The sequence below is a fragment of the Dermatophagoides pteronyssinus genome, unplaced genomic scaffold (assembly GCF_027571235.1).
Source record: "Dermatophagoides pteronyssinus isolate colony J.1.1.1.1 unplaced genomic scaffold, Derpt_VIB-CSIC_2022.12 sq0035, whole genome shotgun sequence".
Classification (NCBI taxonomy): Eukaryota; Metazoa; Arthropoda; class Arachnida; order Sarcoptiformes; family Pyroglyphidae; genus Dermatophagoides; species Dermatophagoides pteronyssinus.
Window position 1 is genome coordinate 286469 of NW_027461559.1, and position 9712 is coordinate 296180.

Here is a 9712-nt window from a genome sequence, read left to right on the forward strand (position 1 = left end):
TGAAGAGAGAGAGAGAAAACATTTTGCAATGTTTGAAGTGTTAAGGCAGTCAACAAAAAAATTATTATATCAATCAACGCCATTGTATAATTGCCATTGGCAATCAAAATTTTTGAATTATAAATTTCAAGTTGTAAATTGTAATTAGGAAATAAAAATACAACGAAAAATAAAAAAAAATCAAAATTCATTTGAACAGGGCAAATTCTAGACATCAGGAATCGCTTGATTAATTGATTTTTTGTTTTGTTTTGTTTTTTTCGTTGAAAAAATTTTGATTCAAACGGGGGGGAAAGAAATTGATAATTTCAAAAGTGTCAGCAACATTCATCATGTCTATGGCAATGTTTTTTTTCGAATGGTGGAATGGTACATTAAACTTTTAACCAGAAGCGTTTGAAAAATTTATGCGGCAAATGAACGACAAATCATTTCAGTGTGTGTTTAATGATGTTTTTTATTCATTCTTTGTTTATTCTTTCTAAAACATCGATACAAATCAACTAATTCAGAAAGTAGATTTACAGTGGAACATTCAAAAAATGGCAAAATGTGTCGGTTCTTCTTCAGCATCACACACACATCAATTTCTGATTGTTTGATTCGGTTTTTAATTTATTTCTTCTTTTGCTTTTCTTCTTCTTCTTCTTCTGCGAAGCTCTTTTCTTTCCCTCACACATTTGTTGTATCATCAAAGATAAAATATGGTTCTTTTTTTTCTTGGTTATTTACGAACATGGACAACAAATTTTTGGTTTTGTTTATTTGGAAAATCTGTTTTTTTTGTATTAAACTCCCCCACACACAATACACCCATCCACCCACTAGACTAGAAATTCCACCACCACCACCACCATCATTATTATCATCATCAGCATCGTTATTACCACAAAAAGCCACATTGATGTTTGAAAATTTGCCGCCATCGTTATGTGTGTTTGTTGCTTTTGGAATTGAGCGCCGACACTTTGAATGAATCAATGTTTGTCTGCCTTATGTGTGTTTTCAAGCGAGAAAATGAAAGAAAAAAACGGTTGATTCGGCTTTTTTTTTCATTTCTTCCTATTTAATTTATTATACTGATGGCTGTACCATGAACATCGAAATGAATGAAATATGCAATAATAATCACATCCATGAGAGGGAGAAAAGAATCGACATTGCCTGGCTATGTCTATGTTTATGTGTGTGTTATTTCAATACATTTTAATCCAAATATTTCAAACTTCCGAAGAATTATTGAGAGCGCGAAGAAGAAGAAAAACAACGAAAAAAATTTCCATTTTGAATTTCTTTTTAAATACGAAAAAAATTGCTGTTGTTAAGAAGTAAAGAGTGGAGAAAAACCAAACAACAACAAAATGAATATAAATCTTCTTTTTGAACAAAAAAACCAAGGTGATAATTGTCACCATCAACATCTAAATTATGTTATTTTTTTGGAAAGCATTCTCGATGTGTGTGATGTGTGTTGGTGGAAACCACATGTAAAAAAGAAAAGAACGACAAGCAATTCATTAATTCCTTTGAATTTTCTATACCCGTTTTTTTTGAAAAATTTAAATTTATGTTTGTTTGTCTTTCATTCATTCATTCATTTGGAAACAAACAAACAAAAATAAAAATAAAATAATCATAAATAAATCAGGAAATATAAATTAAGGGTTAAATTCAAACAACTAAATTAAATGGGAAAAAGAAATGAGTTTTTTTTCGGTTTTCTTCTTTTTCTTCGTTTTTTTCTTGGCCAGGTGACAACATTATTTTCTTCGAAATGGATGATGATGATGATGGCATTTTATTTACCGATGATACTGATGTGTAATGATGATAGAATTGAAAAGCCAAAGAGAGAGAGAGAGAGAGAGAGAGAGAGAGAGAGAGAGAGAGAGAAGATTTTTAATTTTTTAAATTATTCATTTAAACGATTCTATCAGGTTTTTTGATGATGATAATATTATTACCGACTAATGAATATTACCTGTTAAATTTTTTTTTTTTGGCTAGTCAAAAAATTTCCATCATCATCATCCATCATTCATGGTTGACAATTTTTTTTTCCATAAAAGGATGAATGTTTTTTTTTTTTTGTTAAAAGAATAAAATGGAAACATTCAATATTTATTTTTATGTGTTATATGTTTTCGTTGAAAAGATACTTGGATAAAAAAAAGATGCTAATGTCTGTTTTTCTGTAGAATTCATACCATTCTTGAAAATGATGTGAATAAATTTTTTTTTTCATTAGTTTCGGTTGGATCTTCTTCTTCTTCTTTGATTATTGCTTCAATGTTTGTTTGTTTGTTTGTTTGTTTGACAATGTTGCTAATGATAATGATAATGGTAATGATGGTAATGAAGGTAATGATGGTAATGATGGTAATGATGATAATGATATTAGCCGTTGTCGCCATAAACATTAATTTCATTTAATGTTGGATTTTTAATAAATTTTTCATTCTAATTATAATTATGATTGATTAATTATAAAATAATCAATGAGGATCTAAGGATCAATAATGATCAATGAAACATTTTTAAAAAAGCTTGATACTCTTATTACAAACATTTACAAATACAAAAAATTAACTACGCTTCCCACGAAGATTTGAAATTCATATCATCTATATTTGTACAAACACACACAGAAAAAGTTTCTTTTTAATTATCTTCAGTTAGTATGTTTACAAAATGGATTCAAAAGAAAACATCTTTGAAATCACCATATTTTGATTGAAATGTAAATGATCAAAAAAAAACAACAACATACTTGATGATAGTTAATTTCATATAAGCACTTTGTTTGTTGATACAGTATATTAACACCTACGTTGTCGTCTTCAATAATTTTGATTTTGAAAAGGATGTTGATAATCTTGTCAAACATACTGTTTTTTCTTCTTATATAAAAAGTTCATTTTGTTTCTGTTTTTTTTTTAAATCACTAATTATCCTGGGTTTATGGCTTCTTTTTCTTCAGCCTTATCAAAAAGCATCGTTCCAACAAAAAAAAAGTGTTTAAATTGGTTGAATAAAGTTTGATAAAGTTCATCATCATATGGCTACCGAAATAATTAAGATTTTCATTTTGTTGAGAACATAAAAAAACATTCATTTTGATGATTTTATTTCAATTTATCAAAGCTTTTCCAAGTTTTCAAGCTTCCAAATTAGCATAAAAGCGATTTAAATGATGATCCGCATCTGATTTTTATCATCAAAAAGATTTTAAATTTAAATTAGAAAAAACGAACAAAATCCCTCAAAGGTGTTCATCCAGGTTAATTATATGTCATAAATATCTTATCATTTTTGAAGTTTTTTCAACGAAAAATTATTATCAGATTGAAAAAAACTCTGTTTATTTTCTCTCGTATTAAATCTGGTTTAACTGTTAGGTAACCATTGGGGAAAAATGATTGAAAACTTGATGATAAAAATCTAGTGATGTAACTTGATTCATAATCATCATCATCATTATTTCATCGGAATCTTTACGGATCGATTGATCATTTTTCATATTTTCGTAAACATTACCAAACATTAATCTTTTTTTTTGAATGATAACGATGATAAATCAATTCAATCAAATCGAATAGAAAAGTTTATAAATTCAGTTAATCAGTTGATATATTTTTTCAAAACAAACCTATCACCTTTTTACAGGTTTTTTTCCTCAATGTCAATTGGGTCAAAATGCTGTTTCTATCACCCATTTTGTTCAAAAACAAACCAAAAGCAAACAAATATTTCGTCGTCGAGCTTGTTAACTTTTTTTTGGAGAAATTTTCCAATTTTAAATTTTAAAAGTTTTATTACTTACTTACGTATATTGATTTTATTGAGATCCAATCTGAATTCCTTTGTTTTGTTTGCTCTGAACATTTTATGACAGTGGCGGCGATGACTTGTTATCTCATTCATTCATCAAACATTATCATCTGAAACTAATCTTCAAAAGGAATCATCAGAGAAAGAATTTTAGTGAAAGAAAAAGGACAAAAAAAAATGGACAGAATGATGAGAAACAACAACAACAACAACAACAATTTCATTGATTCTGCTGCTGCAGTTGATTCTTTGAACTTTGAACTTTTTATAATCAAATTTTTGCAAATACTTTGATCTTTGTCGCCTTTTTTTTCTGTTATTATATGTTTACACACATTCGGTACATAACCAAATCATCATAAAGATTTGTTGAGCGGCATCTTTCTTATTCTCATTCTCATTCTTGTTTGACAATTTCTTTCATTTTGCTTGTTTGTTTGTTTGTTTGTTTGTTTCCGTCTTTGACATGTTTATATAATTTTTATATTGTCTATTTTTTTCATCCAGTAATAATAATGTAAATCTTTGAAGAAATTTTTCTTGTTTAAAATAATCTTTTTGAAATCAAATTGTTCAAAAGATTCATTCATTCAAAGATGAAGAAAATATCAAAGAAAAATTCATTGTTTTGTTGCTGTTGCCGGATAGACACATATGGTCGAAATGATGAAAGAATTTCTCATTGACAGGGTGATGGAATTGTCATCATCATCATCACCATCAAACATAATCTTAATCATCATCCAGTTTGATTAAATCTTTTTTTAAAGCCGACAAAAACTTTTTTTTTGTTTAAAAGAGATTTTAAAAAAACGATTATCATTAAGATAATGATTAAGATGATGTTTGGGTGATGATGATGATGAGATACAATGTGATTAGATAATCTTTACTAAAAATTTTGTCACTTTGTTCTGAATGAATTTTGAATGTTTTGAATGAATTTGATTCAAATAAAACAATGAAGAAAATCTTCTTCTTTTTCTTCTTGTTTTAATCATGATGCATTAACGCATCAACGCAAATATGAACACTTGCTTCTGGATTTTTTTTTTTGGAAATGAATTTTGCCCCCAAAAACAAAATAGAAACATTTGAATGATCATTGTGTGTTGGCGGGTTCTAGTGTGTAGGATGTTTAAGCATCAGTAATGAAAAAAATAATGATTATAATTTGAAAAACAACAACAACAACAAAAGATTCATTACTTTGTTTAATTCGGTAGTAATTTTTGGCCATTCATTTTTTTCCCTCGATGATGATGATGATGATGATATGAATTTTAGTGAATGAAATGATTGTTTATAAACAAAAAAAAAACATCAGTAGCATCCATTCAAATAGTTTTGTTTGAGAAAATAAAAAGGGCATCAATGTTGTAATGATTAAATGATGCGGATTTCGAGCCTTTTTCGTATATTTATCATCATCGTTATCATAAGTCCATCCATCCAGTTTGTAACGGTGTAATATATGTTCGGGATGTAAACACCACCATCAGAAAAACATCTGGACAGAATTATCATCATCAGAATTGGATAATGTTTATTTGATTTGGAATTTGATTTTTTTCCATATAGAGAAGGGAAAATAACAAAAAAAAAAAAAAAAATCAGTTGTTTTGCATCGCTTTTGTTTGTTTGTTATGTTTTTTGAATGATTTATACTTAAATCATTTGATTTTTGGTATTGCCGGATTGTCTTTGTTGTTGTTATTATCGTTGCTGAGGGTTTTTTTGCTTTTGTTTTTCTTTCTCAGAATTTCGGTTGTTTTCTTTGATTTAAAGGAGATTTCATTGAGGAGGTTCAAACATCTTTAACGACGAAAAATGATGATAATACAATGAGAGAAATGAAAATCTTGTCGGTCCCTTTTTGTTTGAAAAAAAAGAATGATTAGCAAATAATTCGGAACAACAACAGATTCTATTTTGAATAATGAAAAATTCTGATCGTCGTCGTTGAGAATTCTTCTGAAGAAGAATAGAAATGATACTTACAAACAGCAAATCCTCAAGAAAATCTGTGCTTGAGTGTGAGAAAGACAAAAGTTATGATTAATTTCTTTTCCCTCAAATACATTCATTCATGTCTGTTTTCAATCAATAAGTATTTTTTGTTTTTTCTCCAACAGAAAATTGTCAAAAAGAAAAAACGTCAAAAAAACATGATGATATCAAGAAACGAATCAAAGAAAAAGAAGTTGAAAGATGTCATAACTAAATGATGATGGTCATCACATAATATATCATCACCATATTGAAATGACAGAGATGGAAAATCTTTTTTTTTCTTTTTTGATTGTTTGTTTGAAGAATTTTCTTTCATTCTTTCTTTGATTATAATCATTTGAAACTTTTTCTTTTGATGATTGAAATGAATGACATTTGAATGATCAACAAACATTGATTATAGATTTTGCAATTTTACAACGAGAAAACAAAAAGGTCGAATCAGAATCACGAATCAAATGAATGTGATGATCATCATCATCAATGATAATGATGGCCATCATTCTTTGAATTTGTTGTTGTTGTCAATATTGAAGAAGAAACAAACCAAGAGTACTACTTGAAATGAACGACAGGCTGTCATTTACAAACACACACGTGCATACAGAACATCAAAAAAAATAATCATCATGATGATAATGGTAATCAACCCTCTCCTATTATCTCTCAACACTTATATAAATCAAAGTTTATTATTTATTATGTGTAATGTTGTCGTCACACAAAGTTGTTGTCACACACACACACAATTCCCATTACATAACTAACAAATCATTACATCATTTGCAATTTTCTTCCTCATTCGATATGTATACATTACATTTTTTTTCTGCTTCGAGAATTCAATGACATCATCGACAACAACAACAACAACAGTTCAATTGAAATAACTTATGACATATGTCACAAATAGTGGATTTGATTTGAAATGAATGAATTTTTGTTTCGGGTTTAGTTTTTTGACAACTGATTTTGCTTGTCGTTGTTGTTGTTGATAAAGTCTAAATCAGTTTTTGTTGTTGTTGAAGGAAAAAAAGAAAGTTATAAGCTCAACACTTCAGTCAGTCAGTCAGTCAGTCAATCAATCGGAGAATTCAATTCAAAATCCAAACTGAAAATATGCTGTGTGAGAGAAAGAGAATCAAACGCCATATGTTCATCATCGTCCATACCCAAAGACATCAAACACTTCACAAACAACTTGAATCAATCAATCAATCAAATTGAATTGAATTGAATTGAACAAAACAAAAAAATAATTAGCCGAAACATTTCATTTGGATTTCGATTCGTTTGCAACAACGTAGAAAATAAGTCGAATTCAAAGAAAGAATCAATATATAATTATTGTTGTTGTTGAATTTAATCATTCAACAACAACAACAACAAAAATCCAAACATAAGATGGTTATTATCATCGATCAATGAATCGATCAATCGATTGTCAATCAAAAGTAGAAAAAAATGCATTCAATGATATCTATGATGCGTTTGAACGAATAGGAGTGAATTGAACGAGAGAGAAAAACACTCCTGTCAATCAAAAAAAAATGTCATCATCAAATCGATGATTTAGAAAACAAATTTTTTAGTTTTCTAAATGTCAATCGATCAATCAAAGTTTGAAGAAAATTGTTAATGATCAACACATTTCCACATCCAAACAACAACTATTATCATCATTGAAGAATAATTGGTACATTTCAATTTTACAAAAAAAAACTTGACAAGCTTGACAGGTTTCAAATGAAAAAGAATGACTGGTTTAGCCAGGTATCACCATAATCATTATCAACAACAACAACAGAGAAAAGAACGAAAACACCTTTAAATGATGATGATGATCATCATTATAACTACCTCCTGTCCTAACTTGATGGTGATTAAGTAGTTTTTTCTTTCGATAAAGAAAAGAAAACCTCAATCAGAATGATTCATTTTTTCATGAATCAAATGATGATGTTGATGATAGAAATGACATTCTCCTAACAAAATCATTTGAAAAAAAAATAAATTAACCATTGATTTTGAACACCTTATAATTACAATATACCAGAATGAAAGAAGAAGAAAAACAGCGATAAACTCTTTAACATTGAAATTAAATGTGTTTTTTTTCTGTTTGGATTTTATCTTTGACTTTCTTTTTTTTTGAAAATCAATCAAATTCGTTTTTTTTTCTAAAATATTCATCAAAAGCCCTTGATGTTTAAATTCATTATCATCATCATTTGTAACGCACAGGAAAAACGATATTTTTCACCCTTTTTTCCAATGAAAATGAATAATGATTTTCATGTTTTCTGGAATGATTTTTCTTCATTGAATCCATTTGAAATGACCGTGTGTTTCACTTGTTAGTTTTTCTCCATATTTTCAAATGTTTTGATAAATGGTACTTTTTTTGATTGATTGATTGATTGATTTTTCCCAATGGAAATCAAATTTTCAAACACATCCGCTTGTTGAAATCAAATTCATTCACCATAATTATCATTATTATCTTATCAAACTTCCACAACAACAACAACAAACAGTAACAGTGGTAGGAAAAAAAAGTGAAACAATTTGACGTTGTTCAGGCTTTCATTGCCCTGATTTTCATTTCAATCAACAATCAACAACAACGATTCATTTTCAATGAGAAAAATCATATTGATATTTTTTGGATTTTTTGATTTTTGTTTTTGAAAAATCAAAAATCAAAAATCAAAAACTTCAACATTTAAACAACATGATAATGGCAAGCAAGAATAAATATCTCTAGGTAGGCAACAATGTATCAACAAATATCAATACGCCCAATTCATTTCAATCTATTTTACGATTGTGATCGATTGATTGATTGATTGATTGATCGATGGATGGATAAAACAATTTTCAAACTAACAATCTAATCGATATCGAGCAACATTGATCAATAATAATGGTGGTGGTGACTGATACTGATCCAACAAACAAAAAAAGCTATCCATTTCAAACAAAAGACAATGATCCTTTGTGTGTTTGCGTGTGTTAAAAAAAAGGAAAATCCTTAAATTCCATCCTTAAACATTAAGTTTATCTATCTATCTGTACTGTAGTGTGTCCTTCAACATCAGAAAAAAGATCTGTTGTTTGGCTTTCATTTTCATTTCAACAAAAAAAAATCAATTTTCCGAAAGAGAATTTCTTTTTGATTGACATTTGACACTTGACAATGACAGGCAAACACACACACACACACTGGCATCATTAAATCATTCATTTTTTCCTTTCACATTTGCTGTCTGTCATTCACATCAGGTCAAAGGTAAAAGATTTGTGATTACCTATATGTGAAATATGATTATACCTTTGTTGTTGTTTTTCGTTAAAACGACATGATTTTGATTGACTGACAAATGCGTTGACCACCACCACCACCACCATCATCATAGGTGTCAAAAATTTTCTTTCTTCGTTCAATTTTCTCTCAATTTTAGACAACCCACACACACACACACTTACGCGTGTTTAAACATATCCATTCATACATTCATTCATTCAGTCAGTGATTCAGTCAGTCAGTCAATCATTGCAAACATCATCGTTGTCGTTTTTTTTTATTTCTTCAAACAACTAACAACAAGAATCGTTTTGGGTAATTAATGTCAATCAATTTGGATCTCTCTCTCTCTCTCTCTCTCTCTCTCTCTCTCTCTTGTTGATTTGATTTATGTCATCTACTGTCATTTTTTCGTTCATTCGTTCGTTCATTCGAATTTATTATTCTCCATTAAATTTATTGACAATATATCCTACGGCGATAATAATAATAATTTTCATGTTTTTTCTCTCTCTCTCTCTCTCCCTCCCTGTGTGTGTTTTAATTTTCATCAACAACATT

The 9712-nt window shown here is 28.6% G+C and overlaps 1 long non-coding RNA gene across 1 annotated transcript; it reads right to left on the reverse strand.

The window, feature by feature from the left end:
• Window positions 1–4865: 4865 nt before the first annotated feature.
• On the reverse strand, window positions 4866–6051 carry LOC142645982 (uncharacterized). The gene is made up of 4 exons (XR_012846991.1): window positions 5833–6051; window positions 5500–5703; window positions 5041–5341; window positions 4866–4953 (listed from the first exon to the last, which is right to left on the reverse strand). It is a non-coding gene; the product is annotated as an uncharacterized LOC142645982 (long non-coding RNA).
• Between the last annotated feature and the right edge of the window lie 3661 nt (window positions 6052–9712).